Source organism: Eulemur rufifrons, chromosome 13 (genome assembly GCF_041146395.1).
Source record: "Eulemur rufifrons isolate Redbay chromosome 13, OSU_ERuf_1, whole genome shotgun sequence".
NCBI classification, from domain to species: Eukaryota; Metazoa; Chordata; class Mammalia; order Primates; family Lemuridae; genus Eulemur; species Eulemur rufifrons.
The window spans coordinates 4,978,315-4,997,241 of record NC_090995.1 but is presented as its reverse complement, the minus strand read 5'-3'; positions in this window follow the sequence as shown (position 1 = coordinate 4,997,241).

The following is an 18,927-nucleotide window of genomic DNA, read 5'->3' as shown; positions in this document are numbered from 1 at the left end:
TTTATTTATTTTTGTTGTTGCTGTGATTGCCTTTGGGGCCCTCTTCATAAATTCTTTGCCTAGGCTGTTATTTATAAGAGTTTTCCAACCTCTTCTTCTAGAATTCTTAAAAGTTTCATGCCTTAGGTTTAAGTCTGTTATCAATCATGAATTAATTTTTGTGAGTGGTGAGAAGCGCAGATCCTGTTTCAGTCTTCTACATGTGGCTATCAAGTTTTCCCAGCACCATTTATTGAATAGGGATTCTTTTCCCCAGTGCTCAATGTCTCTAATCATCAGGGAAATGCAAATCAAAACCACAATGAGATATCACCTAACTCCAGTGAGAATGGTTTTTATCAAAAAGTCCCAAAACAACAGGTGCTGGAACAGATGCAGAGAGATAGGAACACTCATACACTGCTGGTGGGACTGCAAACTAGTACAGTCTCTATGGAAAGTAGTATGGAGATACCTCAAAGAACTAAAAGTAGAACTACCATTTGATCCAGCAATCCCACTACTGGGCATTTACCCAAAGTAAAAAAAAGATATTCTTTAAAAAAGACATCTGCAGTCAAATGTTTATAGCAGCACAATTCACAATTGCAAAGATGTGGAAACAACTCAAGTGCCCATCAATACATAAGTGGATCAATTAAATGTGGTATATGTATATCATGGAGTATTACTCAGCCATTAAAAAATGCTAAATTAATACCCTTTGTAACAACCTGGATGTAACTGCAGATTGACTTTTTAAGTGAAGCATCACAAGAATGAGAGAAGCAAAAACTGTGTGTACTCACTACGAAATTGAAACTAATAGATCAACACTCGTGTGCAAATATGGAAATAACATTCGTTGGAAATCAAGTAGGTAGGGGAGAAGGAATGGGTAAATTCACACCTAACGGGTACAATGCACATTGTATGGATGATGAACACACTTAAAAATTTGACTCAAACTGTCCAAAAGCAATTCATGTAACCAAAACTTTTGTATCCCTATAATATTCTGAAATTAAGAAAAAACCCAAAATTTCCATTCTCAATCTGATGAGTAATTGTTATAACAATTTTCTTTAATTCTTTAAACAGATTTCCTTTAGTACATTGAACATATCTGTGATAGTTCATTGAGTTTTTGTCTTCTAACACCAAAATGTAGGTCTTCTAAGAGACAATTTCTATCAACTACTTGTTTTTTCCTGTGTATAACTTACACTTTCCTGTGTCTTTGCCTGTTTCATATTTTCTTTTTTTGTTAAAGAAATTGCTCATTTTAGGATACATGATTCTGATCTCCCCTCAGGCAATGTTATTGATCTTTTTTGTTTGTTTGTTTAGTGACGATTTTGGACTAATTTTATAGAGTCTGTTTCTTCTGCAGTGCAGAGTTACCGATATCTCTATTAAGTTTTTTGTTATCATGGTTATTCTTGTTTTTATTTTTAAACTTGGATTTCCCAAAGTCACCCCTGGAAGAGCATGGCTAATGGTTTGATTAGTGATTGATCAGAGGCTGTGCTTAGATACTTTGAGCCATTATACCTTCCACCTTTTGCTGATGAATATGTACACGATTTGGAGAATGCACACAAAGTTTAGTCAGCTTACAAGTATGCTCAAGCTTTGACTTTCTGTGAGTGCAAGGACCCCTGTCCATTCAGGGATGACTGTTCTCTTCTGGGTATGTATGCAGAATTTCTGACCAGGAATATATGGGAGCATATCAAGTCTCATTATAGCTGACTGATTTCCATCATTTTCCTGTTAAATTTCTAGATAATCTATTGCATGTCCCAACCAGTATCATAATCTCAGAGTAGCTGCAATGTTAGACTTCCTCATTTTTGCCACCAAGGTCAAAATTGTTTTTGACAACACTTTCAGAAGTCCGTTTTTCCATGTTCTGCTCCAAATCAAGTCATCTCTCCAGCAGAGGAAACTTGCCTTCACCATCTGCCCTGTCCAAAACTAGAATACCACAGGTCTGGAAGGGGATGTTAACAGCACCAGGCTACAATGCCACAGACAATATTCAGTGCTTATGATGATTTATCTTGAGTAAATACTTCTCTACCTTTTTTATGCATTTGGAGAATTTCTAAAAGATTTTTTGAAGATTTAGTCATGTTTTTATAGGAAGGAGGATTTGCAGAGCTCTTCGCAAGGATATTCTAGAAGTACCAGCCCTAAATATTCAGGCTTAATAAACCCTTTGAATATAGAGGCTGGTATCTTGTCAATGTCTCTTCAGTGAGAAGCATTTTGCCATCCAGTTTTCTCACTGAACTTTATATAAACTTCCAATAAACCCTGGCTGGGTTACTGAACAACCCAATACACATAGTCATGCACAGATTCCTATGAAAGCTGAAAGGGGCTGAGGCAAATTCTCCTTTCTCCTGTCCTCCAAAAATCAGGGTAAAACATGTGAGTTAGGTTTGGCCAATCCGATGATGGTATCTTCACCTTAGAATTTTGGTTTATTGACATAGAAACAAAGGGAGAGTTAGAATCTATTTTACAGCATCCACAGTGATGTTCCTAAGGTGTTGCAACATCACCCAGACCAAAATTTCATCATTTACACATTAGCTCTTGAGCAGCTTTGGTTATTGATTATCTTTCAGTCCCAGTCCTACAACTTCAAGTTTGTTTATTCTGTACGTCCTAGCTGAACTTCTAGAAAATTTCCTTTTTGTCTAAGAGGGGCAAAGTTTGTTAGTGTTGCCTGCCTCTAAAAAAATTTACTGATAAATTAGAGAAACTTCCATGATTAGCACAAAATAGTCAATAAATTATTATTAGAGTTATATTAAAAATGATTTGGGGAAGAAAGTATTATATTTCTATTTGTCTGGATTATTTTTCTTTGCACTCAATTTAGATCCATAATTATGTATGAAAAGGCAATGTAATAAGCTCTCTGAAGTCTACAGACATGAGTTAAAACATAGTTATTTTAAAATGTTAATGTTGTAATTAAGGATTTCTAAGAGTGAAATTAAAAGGATAAAAGATAAGGGGACTAATAGTCATTGTCCCTAGAATTCTATTTTTGCCAGAATTATTTATAACCAAAGGTGTTACACCTGCAAATAGTCATTTAAAAATATTTAATGAGCATCTCTTAGGTGCTAGGCACGTGCTAGGAGCTAGAGATACATGACAGTATATGATGGACAGATTCATGCCCTAATAAAACTTATATTCTGACATTTCCCTTATTTTTCAAAGATGCAAGTTAAATATATAAAAATTATAATTTTATATTTAAAATTATGAAAACCTCTTTAAATGCCAAATGAAAAACTTGGGAAAACATCTGCAACAATTTTGACTCATAAAGAGTAACACCTATAATACAGAGAGAATACACAGTGATTATATGCTAATTCTCAAGTTTAAAAATGGGCATTGCTCATAAATAAACAATTGACAGACTTCAAATCACTGATAAATACTTCATATCTCAGTGATCACATACAGTAAAAGAAGAGGCAATTTTTACTTATCTAATTTACAATAACTTTGAAGTCGTTATGTATTCCCAAACATTATGGTAAGAATGTCGGCAACATTCTTCAATGCACATATAGAAAGTTTTCCTTAGCAACACATAGCAATTGCTTTAAATTTTACTTTAATGAAATAATTCTAGTTATAGAAATCTATTTTATTAAAATAAAAATTGTAGCAAAGTGTGCATACAAACATATGGTAAAAACAAAATGGAAAAACTAGAAAACAAAATGGAAACAAACAAGCAAAATCTTCCACTCCAAATCTCTAAGCTTATAACTTCTCATGGAGTTTTCCCAGAATATTTTTCTTCCTTCTCATTGTTCCATAGGTCCAGTTCTTTTCTCTATTCTCATTTAGCCAACGTTATGGGTCCATGTTTCATTATGGGTCGAGTTTTCCTACATTGAAAATGACTTTGCATTCTAATTTATGCTTATGCTAATTATCAAATCAATATCCTCTTCCTATTTCTGATAAACTTTTTCCAAACACTGCAAGTTTCTTTTAAGTGGGTTCTCTGGTCACTTATTACCTGAATCTGAATTGAAGGGGGTACACAGTTTATTCAAAAAGTATATAAAAAGAACAAAGTCTTGTTACTTAAAACAGCAGCAGTTCAATATCATGAAAACATTACGTTTCACTTCTCCTTATTTTGCAAAAACTAATACCATCAATTCAGTTATAGTAACACATTTAATAGGTAACTGATGTTACTGTGTATCAGGAAAAGGTTTAAGGCCCTTTCCCTTAAAATGGCCAGTTTCTGAGAAGGCACAGTAATGATTCTAATAACTATAAAAATTTGTAGTGCTTAAAAATCCTTAGTTCTTCCTCCTCTTCCTGGAAAATGGCATTTTGCTCTCTTTTGGTGAAAATAAAAATGTTAATAAGAAATAATAATGTGCACAATAATATAAAATGTAGAAGCAATTTGTATTCATTATGTATGAAGGGAAAGACGGGAAATGTAGTCAAAGAATAAAAAAGTAACACAGGAAACATAAGGTCAGCTGCATCAAGGGATATTTCTCACAGCACAGCACCTTTATTAAGTATTCTAAATTCATTCAACCATGGTACAATGGAAATGTTTCTTGAAGTAAATACCATTCTTATTCACTTTACAATTCAAAAATCATGAAATTACTAAGAGTTCTAGCTGTGCCATGAAACGACTTTTATCCCTTTCTTCGTTTTCATAATGTAGTGGTTTCAGCACTCACTAAGGCACTAGATATCCCATGCAACAAATGAAGAGTTCTGCATTGTGTGTGTGAAGGAAAGCTCCAGAAATTGCATCCTGTCCTCCCATCAATGTTCCGCTATTTTCAGAATTCCTTTTTTTAATCCTTTGGCTAAACCAATATGCCAGGCAATTTACAAATTCTTTGTTTAGCAATGTGCCAGGCAATTTACAAATATTATCTTGCTTGATCAACCCATTTTATAAGTATGCAATCTGAGGCTCAGAAAGCTCATAGACTCATTCAAGGTCATACAGGTTATACATGATATAATACAAGTTTTTTCGACTCAAAGTTCTATTCTTCTCGTCTGACTAGAAGGAAATCATTTTTAAGATTGTTTTCAGAGGCTTATTGTTGAGCTGGGTTCCCCTGAATTGGTGATAGAACAGACATTTAATTGCAGATAATCCAGCCTGGTGCATCTTTCCTCAGGATAAGTTTTGTGGAAGCTGAAAACACAAATACATATGAGGATTCATAGAAATATTTCAAGGACTGCAAATACTGGATAACGAACAAAGCAAATCTGCCAAGTGCAAACCTGGGAAAACTAATCAAATCGAATTAGCTACCAGTAAGATGAAGCTTCATAGAGCTTGATTCTAACATGTGTTCAATATAATGTTTATTGAAAGAAAACCTCAAACATAGAAGCATTCTGACAAATGTAAAACAGAGAGATCAGCCTTGGCTGAATGTGCATCTGGTAACACACACTTTGCCTCGTGACTCACACGCATATCGAGTACACTTTCTGTACCAAAAAGCCTTTGTAATGAAAACACTAGTTCTTTGAAATGCAGGGTGCAATTTTCACTTTACAAAACATGCTCTAAAATATTGTACTTTAAATGTTCATTAACAAGGCACAATACTTGAACATCATATTATAATATTAATATATTTCCCTCCTTTGTGCCTAGTAAGTTTTAAATTCAAGACTTCCTGGAATTGAGTGACCGAAGTGAATAAAACCTGCCAGCACATTTGTAACAAACTATTCTCCCTTGATTTAGAAAGCAAAACCAGGTTCTCAAACTGGAGGGTGTAGAAGAATTAGCTCTGAACCTTGCTAAAGCCGCAGATACCCGGATTCCCCCTGAGGAGATTCTGATACAGAAGTTCTTTGAAGCCAGCGGATCTGCAATTTAACAAATGTCGCTGGTGATTCTGATGAAAGTAGTCCCAGAACATATTTTCTAGAACTCTGCTTTATAAAATACTGACTGTTTTATGAAATATTAACCCACGTGGCTCTTTCTTTCACAGTCCTGGTACCCTTGGCAGTTCTTCAATGTCGTCCTAATCTTTGCCGTGAAAGTTTCACGTAGTGGCCAAATTTTCAATAAAACACAGTTCTACTCAAATTTAAATCACACACACCATTTATCACAGCTGCTGAACCTGCTGGTTAAATATTACACTCCAGAGGTGCCTCATTTTGGTGATGAATTAAGAAGTCCCTATTAAGTAGTCTTAATAGTCTACCTTAATAATCTACCTATTATTAGCTATCATCAGTGTTTAAAGAGTACATGATCCTGAGGTGCTGAGGGTGAAAAGAGAAAGCAGGGACAGAGGTATGAGGGGAAATGAACTGGCTACTTAGGCAGGCCAGGCCTAAAGGTACATTCCGTCAGATAATTCTATCAGTTATTTGATTGATAATCCAATTCTCTGATTTTCAGGTGAAGGATTTCAATTTTGTCAGAATGGCTCAAATTCAGGGTGGAGATGGAAAGTGATTCCATAACAACAACAACAGCAGCAACAAAAACAATTATGATTAAAAATAATATAAATGACAACATCCCTCAAGAATTAAGGACTGATATATAAGGCATTCTGCTAGGCACAACCTATGCATTTTATCACTAATTTTAAGTTCAAGACTACTGTATGAGGAAGGTAAAAATATTACACGTATTTGGTAAATAAGAAAACTAGGTTAACCTCATGCCCAAGAAACTAGTTGGTAAACTCAAATGAAAATTTACAAATGTGCCATGAGAACTATAACTAGCAGAGTGACCTGAGAGTACTTGCTTTGCACTAAAAAAAATTCTACACGGGAAATAAAATTAATCAGAGCAAGGAGAGTTAGTTGGATGAAACTAATGGTTAATGACATGAAGCTATGATAGCCTGAGGCCCCCATGGAGAGTGCTGGGGAAAGGCTGACAAATTTTTCTTCTCAGAGTCCCCTTTCTTCACACTTAGGGTAACTACGTTATCTTCAGGAAGGTGAATGGCATTGATCCACCTCTTTTTCTTTCGCATCAATTCCATTCAAGTTATGTGCTCCTGACTGTAACCCCCGATCACCTTGATTAGGGGGACTTTTCTCAAATCTCCTTTAGGATAAACTGAGAGACCACTTCACAGGATGAGTTACTTCATCGGATGACCAATGTACATTATTTATCAATCCTTACAAGTATCATTCTCAGGGATTAACATTTCCATATTTTAAAAGCCTCTCACGTATGCCCATCAACTTATTACGTAAGAAATCAGATAATGTAATAAGTACCCTAAGCCATGGTGAAAAATAATTTGCAGTCTTATTTAATCAACTGATAAATACTTGTTGAGGGTTTACTTTATGCTCAGGGCCATTTCACTTACTGTGTGCTATAAACATTCGTCTCTACTACTAGAATGTGCTGAACAATGGAAACTTGCAAAGAGTTTACTCGGTCATACATTTATAAAACAACCAACCAACCAAACAAACAAACAAAAAAACACCTCTCTTATACCAAAAAGATGGCTGGGACTACAAAGACCTCTAGTACTCACCTGGATTTTTTTTTTTTTCTGATTTCCTTCCTAATTTCTTATTTTAGAGTAGTTTCTTTACAAAAACTGTAATGAGGGCACAGAGAACTCCCATATATCCCTTACTCAGTTGTTCCCATTGTTAACATCTTCTGCTACTATGGTCTATTTGCCTCAACTAAGGAGCCAACACTAACTACTACAAAAGATAAGAAAAATCAGCCAGTTTCAGTGGCTTATGCCAGTGATCCCAGATCTTTGGGAAGCCGAGGCAGGAGGATCGCTGGAGCCCAAGAGTTCAAAACCAGCCCGAGCACCACAGCAAGACCCTATATCTACAAAAAATAGAATAAAATGGTTATCTGGGCACAGTGGTACACATTTGTAGTCCTAGCTACTCGGGAGGTTGAGGCAGGAGGATCCCTTGAGCCCAGGAGTGTGAGGTTGCAGTGAGCTATGATGACACTACTGCACTCTAAGCTGGGCAACATAGGGAGATGCTGTCTTAAAAAATAAAATAACAAAAAACAAATTGCTCTTCTACTCTCACACTCAGTAAAATACAGAACACTTCTGGTCACCAGTATATGTGGATTTCTCCCTACCAATACCCAATTCTCCAGAGGACACCAGCTGGATATTCTATAATTCAATTCAATTCTCACACTGTCTACCCGGAGATGGTGTCAGCTCCCACAGGTTAAGGACTCCATCCCATAAGACTGACCCCCACCTCAGAGGCCAATTAGAAGCCCCAGGTTGTGGCCTGTGCTTCTGAACAATCAGCTATAAATAGGGTTTCCATAAACAACTTCTCAGGTTTCATTAATTTATAAGAGCAGCTCACAGAACTTAGAGCAACATTTTACTTACTATTTCCCATGTGTTATGAAGGATATTACAAAAGATCCAGATGAACAGCCAGATGGAAGAGATGCAGAGGGCAAGGTGTGTGGGAAGGGACCAGGAGCTTTCATGCCCTCTCTGGGAACACCACCCTTCATGTGCCTCACGTGCTCAGCAACTGGACCCCACAACTCTGGGATTCTTATGGAAGCTTCACTGCACAGGCATAATTGCTTATTAACTCGATCTCCAGAACCATTCCCCTTTCTGGAGAATGGAGGTACAGCTCAAAGTTCCAAGCTTCTAATTATGGCTTAATCTTTCTGGTGACCAGCCCCCACCCAGGGGCCCACCAAGAGTTGCCTCATTAGAACAAAAGATGTTCCCAATACTCAGGAAATTCCAAGGGATCAGGAGCTCCCTTAGAACTGAGATAAAAGACCAAATATGAAAATAAAAGATGGCCCTAGGATCCCCCATTGCTCAGGAAATCATAATGGTTTTAGGAGCTCTGTGCCAGGAACCAGAGGCAGCAACCAAATATTATATTTTTTATTATAGCACAACATCACAACTACTTTACAAATACTCACCTCAGTATTAGGCCTGAGTGAGATAAAAATGTGTAAATATATATTCTCTGTCTTAGTCTGAGTCTTGCAGGAAAAAGATTTCCACTGAGGTGGTTTAACTGAAAAGACTTCAATAAAGCAATATTTACAGGGATAGAGATAAGGGAATCAACAAAAATTAATGGTTCCTTACAACAAACCTCTCTCCTTGTGTATGTAGTGGGGGCTGATTCTCTTGCTCTAGAGAAAACTACCACATCCTCTGAATTTTCTTAGAGTTGGTTTCTTAACCTCTGGCATGCATGAGTCTTTCTAAAGTATCCAGGGTACTTACTAATTTCTCACCCCCAGGTCTGTTCAGCATAAATAATACCCAAGAGATTTTCCTTTCTCAGAATTTATTTAATTTCAAAGATTTTCTTAAAAAGCATATTATTTCAGATCAAAATTTGACCACCTCATACCTATTAAATATGATGTATTCATTTATATAAAAACAATGAATTGTTTTTCTATGTTGCCTGAAGGAACAAATTAAAGTTTTAGAAATAAAGGTAAGAAAAGCAAATTCTTTAAAGGATTTATTTGTTAGAGTGTTAGAAACTATTTTTAGGATGTGGTAAGTTTCCTGAAAAAAAAAAATCTCTCTAAGAAATTTCATCAAATATATTTGGTGGAAAAAGTTGCAGGAAAATATTATCCTTCCTATAAGCATAAATTCACATTATTTGTTTCTGGAATAAATTCAAAATTCCTTCATACTTTGTTCTATCAAAAGTTATATATGTAGATAGTCTTACAGTCTTCTATGATTACGAGACTCTGTTGTTTAACAGGGAGCCTTTCCGGTCATCTGATGACACTTAGCAGATCTTATAATTGGCCTTTTCATTATCATTTACATCTTTAAAATTAATTGTTGATCTCCTTTATTCAATGTTTGGCTCATAGATGGTGCTCAATAAATATTTGGGAATGGAGGGGGCAAAAGGAAAGAAGTGGGCAAGGTATAATATTTAGCAACATTTGTAAGAATGCTAACCAGCCCACACATTTGATGGCACTAAGCTGTTATGTTCCTTCTCTTCATTTTTCCTCTCTCATCTGTCTGGTTTGGGGAAGATATATATATAAACACCTGCATATACATAAGTACATATTTCTTTCCCTCATGGTTTACAGTGAGTGGTTGGAACAGTTTGGGTTCATCACTGTTGAAAATGTTCATTACTTCATCCCTGATAGTTTCCATAGCAAAATGATGACAAGATTTAAAAGGCAGAATTGGGCAATAGCTTAAGGAGACTCTCATACAGGATGTTTTTGTTCAAAGACACGAAAATTTGGCAGCTATTATTGAGCAACTTGGTGAAGCAGGGAGGCACTGCTTAAATGTATCCATCAGCTCTCAAAGGCCTTCTTGACCTTGTCTAATAGTTCCCTAATGATACTACTGATAAAATTGCAGTCTGGTTTTTCAAGTGTGCCAAAGCTCCTAATAGGCTCCTCAGCTCTAAAATGCACAATTCTCTAGTTTTTCTTCCTGATTCCCTTTTCTCTGGTTTCTGTCTCCTCAAAAAAAACCCTGGCTAACTAACCTTGAGAAAAGTAATTATGCCCTCACTATTGATTAGCAAGGATCCATATTTAATTACATTTAACATGTTCCACTATCAAACTTTCAGCGTGGCTCACCAGTGCCTAGCAAGTCCTATTTCGAGGCTTGTATCAGCCATTTGGTTAATGATCTTCCTTACAAGGTGTTGAATTTTCCCCAGTCCCTGTATTTTATGAAAATTCTTGTCATATCTTAAGGTCATGGTTGGAACCTTTCATGAAGGCTGCCCTGAAGAATGTTTCTTTCATGCAAAGGGAATAATTGGTAAGCATATTTGCATGGCATGTTTTACAGCAGCCTGGAGTGATTCATATATGCCATCAGGAAAAATCCTGAGATCACAGTGCTTAAAGTTCAAATACCAGCTATGTCAGAATCAATTGCAAAGTAACTGATTCTGCCAAATTATGAATACAGTCAATTTATTCAGAAGAAGACTGTTTCCTGCACCCAACTGTTTGTATCAAAATAATGTGTATGCCACTGCTTTCAACAACTGCACTGAAATTTCAGTTTTTGCCTCTAGAACTATACTTCTAAATGTTATTAGTATCTTTAAATGAATCATCCTTTTTTAAACTTGCTATGAACTATGCAAAGTGATTTAGCTATAACCAATACATTAGCATGTTCAAATAATACAAGATGTCATGCTTTTACAGAGTTTGGATTAGATTAATAGTGTCTTATAACTAAATTTTTGCCAAATAATAATTTTCCACTGATGCTCATTAAATTAATGTTTTGTAATGCAATAGACATTAAAGATGACTCAAACATTGGATAGGGTAGGGAATGTACAGTAGGCTGTAATGTTTTTAGGCAAATGAGCTCACTATGATATTTAAAATCCTGAGAGAAAATTTCAAATAAATATAGACTACTAAAATCAGTTGTTATTGTGGGCTATTATAAGCACAAAAAGGAATAATTAAAATTAATGTACAAAACTTTAATGAAAGTTCTGTCCTCTATCAGTGTAATCATTAAAGATAGCACATTATTGCTCAGAAAAGTTCAACATTAAACTATTCAATCCCATGACAGTGTCAATTGAAGCTAATTATATGCCTAGATTCCTTGAAAATTACTTGATTTTAAATTATTGTTACAGGGTCTAGTCCTACTATATTTGAGTACATTTAACTTTTTCTGAAATTTTTTTTGTGAACCATTGGACATCAGGTTAACTAGAAAAATTAATTCATCTTGAAGAGATGAACCCTTCACTTCCCTGCAGGAGAAAATTGAGCTACATTTTTTACATAACAAAAAGTGTAAACATGACAATAATTTGATCAATGTAGAAAATTCTGTGCGAGTCAGAACCATCCTATTGAGTGGTCTACATCCATCTGATCTGTCAGACATTTCTCAAATATAAGCCTACACCACGGATATAATGAACTCAGTTCTCAAAGTTAGGATTGTTGAAGTTACTAGGATACTGTTTAATATAATTTTTCCCTATCAGCAAGTGTCACAAAACTTTAAAGCTTCACAAAAATGATCTTTTGATCTTTAGACATCATAGATTTCCTTCCTTAATTCTCTCCCAGTGTGCATCTATCTGTGACTTTGCAAGCTTGTGAGAGTTGCAACATCCAGGCTGTTATCACAAAATATAGAAAGCTCAAAAGGCCTTCTAAAGTCCAAGCACTGAGAATGCTGTGTAGCCACACTAGTCACCATTAGCCCTGGACTCTTGATTTTTCCACTACAAACACGAATACTCTTTGTTCCTTGCAAATCAAAATCCCCGGTGGAAGCATCCAATTGGCTGAATCCAAGACATGTATCTTTGCCTGGGCTGCTGGGGAACAGGGAGAGGTATTCTCTGTCGCCTGTCAGCCTCCATGGCTGGAGTTGGGATCCTGCTTAAACTACGTGGGACTCCTCAGAGCTATTCATTTCTGCATTGACAGAAACAACAAACATGCACTATGAATTCCCTTCTCTGATTAAAACTCTTCAATGTCCCCCAACCCTTATTTAAGAGTAATACCCAACAACTCACATATGGCCTTCAAGGGTACAATTAACGTGGGATGTGACGATTTTTCCCTTATTTCTAACCTTATAATTTTCCCTAATTTCTATCTCATGCTTTAGTGTGGTTAATTATTTTCAATTTCCCCAAATCTTCATGATTTTTAATCATCGTGTTCCCTATGCCCAGAATGTATGTTGCACTTTTCTTTGTTTCTTTTATTCTCTCCTTCACTTCCTGTTCCTCGTAACAAACTCCAATTTCAAGAATCCTGCGAATCCAGACCTGCTGATGACATCTCATTCTTTTGGATAGATTAACCATTTTATCCTTTTTATTGTCACTTTTATAATAAATGTGATGACATTTTTCCTATGTTTTCTAGTTCTTCATCTTATTACGTTGTAGTATAACATGATATAATGTAAGTAAAAATGACTTAATTTTCCAAAGCAGAATCATCCTTTTCTCTTCTCTCATCAGCCTTATTCACAATGCCATTGTTAAGGCTTCAACATTTTAGATATAAAAGATTCATTCAGTTAACAAATATTCTTTGTCTGCCTTCTACGTACTAAGCTATACCAGGGACAGGGGATTAAAACATGAACAAGATAAAGTACTTACAGCTATGGAGTTTATATTCCTAAGAGAGGCAATATACAAGCAAACAAATTACCTGCGTGATATAATGTTAAGTAGTGATAAAGCTATGGATAAAATATAGCATGGTAGGGGAATATAGAATGACATGGAGAAGAGAGAATTGTTTAAGTACAGTGGTCATGAAAGGACATTCAGAGGAAGTTTTATTTGAGCATAGACCATAATAAAATGAGGAAGAAAGACATGATAAAATCTGGGATAAGAGCAACCCAGCTAGCAGTAACTGTAAACGCCAATCTCTGAAGGGAAGAAAGTTTGGTGTATAAATAGCAAGAAGACCACTGTGTATAAGTAAAGTCTAAGCACAGGGGATATTGCTAAGTGAGAATAGGACCCTGTGGACCTTAATAAGGACTTTGGGTTTTATTGTAAGTATGGCAGATTTTGGAAGATTTTGAGCAGGAGAGTGAGTGGCATTTTCTGATATACGTTCTTAAAGATCATTTGGAGTAACTATGGAAAATTTACCTTATGAGGCAAGAGTAGAGGGGCAGGGAAATCAGTTAGGAGACTGTTGTCATTACTCAGGCAGCAGGTGATGCTGGCAGCCTGAACTAGAGCGGTAGCCATGGAGCTGTTAAGAAGTTGTCAGATTTGTGACATAGTTTAAGGACAGTTTCCAGTGGTCTTGCTGATGGATCAACTATACAATGTGAAAAAAAGAAATGTAGGAAATAGGATGATGACTCGGTATTTGGCCTGAGGAAGTGAGGGTGCCATTACCCAAGATAGGTGGGACTAGGGGAGGAGCAGGTCTGGGTTAGGCAGGTCCCCTTAAACATGAAACATGTGAGGTACATGTGAGGTTACAAATGAGGCATGGTAACCTCATTTGTAACAAACACTCCAGGTGATTTTAGTGTGCTTGATTCAAGAACCCCAGTAATAGTTGGACCCTTGAGTACTTCTCTACCCTCTTTCCCTGCTCTTACCTCTGCCTAGAATTTTGATTCACCTTCAGATGCCTGGGAAACTCCTGTTTATCCTTTAAAACTCTGGAGTCACTCCTTCTTTTAAGCCACCCTCATATTGTCAATCATAGAGCTCAGTAAATGTTTGATAAATAAGTAGAATATCTACCATCAGCTTTCCTTTGCTTTTTTTTTTTTTTTTTTTTTTTTTGGTACAAGCTAACCAAGCCCCAGATGTTTTATAAATTTTTGCCTGTCCCAAGTGTTCACAAAATTCCGTTAACTTAATTCCATTTATATGCATCGTATTAGTAAATTTTCCCAAATGAGTGTAATTAACATTCTTCACACAGCCAGGACAGACCCACAATTTTTAAATGAGGCTGTTTCTAAATAATTCCAAACATCTCTGTATGTCTGAAGGAAATGTCAAACGAGTTTGCCTGGGGGTGCATTAATGATCTGAGCATCTGATCAGATTGTTGTCATGAGTAAATCAAAGGGTACTTCCTTTGATATTAGCCTATTTTTAAAACGGTGCTTCCCTCTAGTCTCATTTAAGAACCTAAAAGTAGTCCTGTTGCATAACTGTACCTCAGTCCTAAAGTTGGCTTCTTTGCGATGTTTCAAAAAGAGAAAATTACCTTAGCTTTTAGTTTTGCTCTTGTTGATGAAAGGTGTTTTGTTTTTTTTTTTTTTAATTTTTCCCCTTCCTCGGCCCCTTTTTGTTGTTATTCCTTTAGATCAAACTTCAAAGTAAAAGGCTGATGAATCAACCATTCATTTACTGGCGCTGAATTTTTTGCTTGTCACTAGCTTTTCTACTCTGATGCTCCTTTGATTTCTGGCCTATCTGCATCTTTTATGCTTTTAGTTCATGCATGTGGAGAAAATTATAGTGTAGTCTTTGCTCAAAAAAATTGTATTCCATCATATCCCAAAATCTTAGAAAATTTATAACACTTTTTCAAGTTTGAACATGCTATCGTCAGAAGCTTCAGACACAGAAATTAATAAATAAGCCTATTGTATTCTAAATAATTGAACTGTTTTCAGTAGCCAGGCTTCAGAACAGACAGGAATCAGTTTCACAAGGGATCTCCCAGACTGAACAGCAACTTCAGTGCATAGTTCCTAAGATTCTCTCACCTGACTTAGACAAACAGGCATTAAAAAATAATAGATAAAGTCAAGACAGGCTGGACAGAGGCAGTACAGTGCAGTGGCCTAGAGTTTAGGATTTGCTAATATTTAGCCTTGATCCTGTTTTTGCCACTACAAGCTATAAGGTTTTAGTTAAGTTAATAACAGGTTCTTAAATGTATTTAGGTTTGTCATAAAGTTCCACTCATTTCTGTTAATCTGTAATTAATTATGTTAACTCATGTTCATGATGAAGGAAAATATTTGTACAAAAGATTTATGTTTTATTTTTGATTGTCATAGAGTATTTATTTTCTTTGTAAATTTCAAAGTTTAAAGAAAATGGTTTTGAAAGTGTTTCTTTCAGCCCTCCCTGCCCTTATGAATTTCATCCTTAGAAATACTAAGGGTAAACTTAGCTTGCATCTTTCTACTCTACTATAAATCATATTTGCTTGCACATTTAGTTTAAAAGTCTGGAATATAAGATGGTTAGAAGGGTGTTATATTTTTTTTCAAAGACACTGACTTTGAAACCTAGGTTTAATTCAAAATTGACATTGAATTTGGCTATTTCATTGGCTATTTGCATCATAAAGACTGGTTATTACACAGTTTCATTATAAATTATCACTAATAAACTAAGTGACAGTAGAAAACAGTTCTGTTCTCCCATAATTGCTTCAGCAAAAACATACACAAAGGACAATAATTCTGTTCCAGGTGGTGTTAGTGTACAGTTGACCCTCTAACAATGCAGATTTAAACAGCATAAGTCCACTCATACATGAATTGTTTTCAATAAATATATTGAAGATTTTTTGGAGATTTTTGACAATTTGAAAAAACTTGCAGATAAACCACATAGCCTAGAAATATCAGAAAACTAACAAAAAGTTAGATATGACATGAATGCATAAAATATATATAGAAACTAGCCTATTTTATTGTTTCAAAGCCAGGAAAGGACAAAATTAAAAAATGAAAACTACAGATCAATATCCCTTATGAATATATATGTAAAAATCATCAACAAAATACTAGAAAACCAAATGCAACAGCAGATCAAAAAAATATTCATCATGACCAAATGCACTTCACCTCAGGGATGCAAGGATGGTTCAACATATGTAAATCAGTAAATGTGGTTCTCCACATAAATAGCATTCAAAACAAAGATCATATGATCATTTCAATACATGTGGAAAAAGCATTCAACAAAATCTAGCACACTTTCATGTTAAAAACCCTCAACAAACTAGCCATAAAAGGAACATATCTCAAAATTATAAAATCCATGTGTGATAAATCCACAGCCAACATTATACGGAATGAGGAAAAGTTGATAGCATTCCCCCTAACTGAAACAAGACAAGGGTGCCCACTTTTACCACTTCTATTCCACATAGTACTGGAAGTCCTAGCCAGAATAATGAGGCAAGAGAAAGAAATAAAGTGTATCAAACTCAGGAAAGAACAGGTCAAAGTATCACTTTTCGCTAACGATATGACCTTGTATCTAGAAAATGCCAAAGACCCCACCAAGAGACTTCTAGAATTGATAAATAAATTCAGCAAAGTCTCAGGTTACAAAATCAATGCATACAAATCAGTAGCATTTGGATATCCTAATAACAGTCAAGCAGAGAGTCAAATCAAAGATTCAATACCATTTACAATAACTACAAAGAAAATAAAATATTTAAAAATATACTTAACCAAGGTGATGAAAGATCTCTTCAAGGAGAACTAGGAAACACTAATGAAAGAAATCACAGATGACACAAACAAGTGGGAAAACATCTCATGCTTTTGAATTGGTAGAATCAACATTGTTAAAATGTCTACACTGCCCAAAGGGATTTACAGATTCAATGCAATCCCTATCAAAATACCAACATCATATTTCACTAATCTAGAAAAAATAATTTTTTACTTCATTTGGGACCAAAAAAGAGCCCAAATAGCCAAAGTAATCCAAAGCAAAAAGTACAAATCTGGAGGCATCACATTACCCGGCTTCAAATTATACTACAAGGCTGTCATAACCAGTACAGCACAGTATTGATATAAAAGTAGAGACATAGACCAATGGAACAGAACAAAGAACCCAGATATAAAGCCATCTACCTACAGTCAACTGATCTTCAACAAAGCAAACAACAGCATCCACTGAGGAAAGAAGCCCTATTCAATAAATATTTCTGAGAAAACTGGATAGCCATATGCAGAAGAATGAAATAGGTCCCCAATCTCTCACTGTATACAGAAATTAATTCAAGATGGTTAGAAGACTTACATGTAAGTCAAAAAAAAAAAAAAAAAGAAAAGAAAAAAAATTCTAGAAGAAAATGTAGGAAAAACTCTTCTAGACATGGCCTAGGCGAAGAATTTATAACTAAGACCCCAATAGCAATTACAGCAACAACAAAAAGAAAGAAATAGGACTTGATTAAATTAAAAAGCTTCTGCACAGCAAAGGAAATAATCAACAGAGTAAATATAAAACCTAGAGCATAGGAGAAAATATTCACAAACTATACATCCTTTGAAGGGCTAATATTCAGAATCTACAAAGTACTCAAAAAATCAGGAACAGAAAAACAAATAACTCCACTAAAAAGTGGGTAAAATATATGAACAGAGATGTTTTTCAAAAGAAGATAGACAAATAGCCAATAAACATATGAAAAGAGGCTTAACATCACTAATCATCAGGGAAACGCAAACTAAAACCACAATGAGATGACACCTTACTCCTGTCAGAATGGCTACTATTAAAAAGTCAAAAAACAATAGATGCTGACATGGATGCAGAGAGAAAGGAACTCTTATACACAGTTGTTAGGACTGCAAATTAGTACAATCTCTATGGAGTAATGAGTATGGAGATTTCTCAAAGACATAACTATAGACTTACCACTCTACCCAGCAATCCCACTACTGGTTATCTACCCAAAAGAAAAGAAGTCATTTTACCACAAAGACACCTGCACTTTGCACTTGAATGTTTATTGCAGCACAATTCACAACTGCAAAATGTGGAATCAACCTAGGTGCCCATCAATTCGTAAGTGGAGTAACAAAGGGTAATACACACACACACACACACACACACACGCACACACATACACACACACACACCATAGAGTACGATTCATCCATAAAAATAAATGATGTAATGTCTTTTGTAGCAATTTGGATGCAACTGGAGACCATTATCCTAAGTGATGTAGTAAAGTATCTCAGGAATGGAAAAACAAACACCACATGTACTCTCTAATAATTTGGAACTAATCGGTGGGCATACATGGGTACACAAGGGCACAAAAGTAAAAGTCACTGGAAATAAAGAGGGGAGGGGGGATGAGGGAGGAGTAAAAACCTACCTAACAAGTACAATGAACACTATTTGGGTGATGGGCACACTAATAACCCTGACTTAAGCATCATGAAAGCTATCCATGTAACAAATACATTTGTACTCCCTTAATATTGTGAAATTTAAAACAAGAAAAAAATAGTAGAGGATTGGTACCATATTGGAACATTTTTAGAGAAAGGAATAAGCAAAAAAGTCAAACAGAAATTATGATGCATTTCTGTAAAGTTCCACCGAGTGTGCCTTCCTCTCCTG